This window comes from Engystomops pustulosus, unplaced genomic scaffold (assembly GCF_040894005.1).
Source record: "Engystomops pustulosus unplaced genomic scaffold, aEngPut4.maternal MAT_SCAFFOLD_349, whole genome shotgun sequence".
NCBI classification, from domain to species: domain Eukaryota; kingdom Metazoa; phylum Chordata; class Amphibia; order Anura; family Leptodactylidae; genus Engystomops; species Engystomops pustulosus.
In genome coordinates this window covers 1,389-2,500 of record NW_027285228.1, presented here as the reverse complement: position 1 = coordinate 2,500, position 1,112 = coordinate 1,389, and the positions used below count along the sequence as shown (strand labels likewise).

The 1,112-nt window shown below is 66.4% G+C and overlaps 1 non-coding gene across 1 annotated transcript; it reads left to right on the top strand.

Moving 5' to 3' along the window:
• Positions 1-508: 508 nt before the first annotated feature.
• On the top strand, positions 509-662 carry LOC140110958 (5.8S ribosomal RNA). The gene has a single exon (XR_011851735.1). It is a non-coding gene; the product is annotated as a 5.8S ribosomal RNA (ribosomal RNA).
• Positions 663-1,112: the final 450 nt, after the last annotated feature.

Here is a 1,112-nt window from a genome sequence, read left to right as displayed (position 1 = left end):
GGTGCCCGGGAGACCGTACTCTCCTCTCCCCGACGTCGCGTGAAGATCGGCTGGCGGCGCCGTGTTACCCAACGAAGAGCGGTGTGGCTGGCGGATGGTCCTCGATGAGGGGGCGAGGGAAGGCGGCGTAGCGCCTGGAGAATGGTAGGGTTCGGCGCGCGAGGACCCTCTGCCTCTCTCCACAGGTGCAGCGCCTGTCTTCCTCCTCTCCCCCGCTGTCGGGTCGACCACGCCGGTCTTTGCCGAAGGTCGATGGGGCTTGTCGCCAGACGCGCCTCCGCCGGGTGAGCTGCGTTCCAGTGGCGGCCCCCGGTCCCCCACGAGCGGCGCGCAGGGGACTGGGCTCCCGCACCCGCCCCAGGCGGTGTGCCGCGGAGGCTCTTCTCCCAGGCGTCGCTCTTTGGACAACGTCCGCTCGGCTTCGGCCGTGTGCACACGAATGTAGCGGTGCCGTACATCTGACGAGGACGAGCTGGCCGTCTGTAAAAACCAGCGTGTGAAAACGAGCCACTCTTAGCGGTGGATCACTCGGCTCGCGCGTCGATGAAGAACGTAGCTAGCTACGAGAATTAATGTGAATTGCAGGGCACATTGATCATCGACACTTCGAACGCACCTTGCGGCCCCGGGTTACTCCCGGGGCTACGCCTGTCTGAGGGTCGCTTCTCATCGATCGCCGCCCCGTCGAGGGCGAGCGCCGCTGGGGTTCAGTCGCAGGGGCTTTCACGGCTACCCACGCCGTGTTCGCTCCTTCGTCCCCCTAAAGTCAGACTCTCTCCTTCGAGACCCTCTCCAAGGGGTCCGGCGCGCACGGTCGACACCTGCCGCCGGCGCCCCTGCTCGGACCGACGGCGACCACGGACGGACACGTTCGCGGCCGGCGGTGTTCCCTGCGCGAGGCTGTCTGCGCTTGCCCGTAGGCTTGGACTGCTTCTCGTCCTTGGGATCTCGCTCCGCTCGTGTTCCCCCGAAAGGTGAAGCTTCGTTGCCGGGTAAGGAGAGGTGAGAAGGGACGGAGGGATGCAGGTGAAAGGGGGGCGGATGGTGGGGGGTGGCGGCTACGCTACCCTCGCCTCTTCCCTCCGCACCACCAACCCCTTAGACCTCAGATC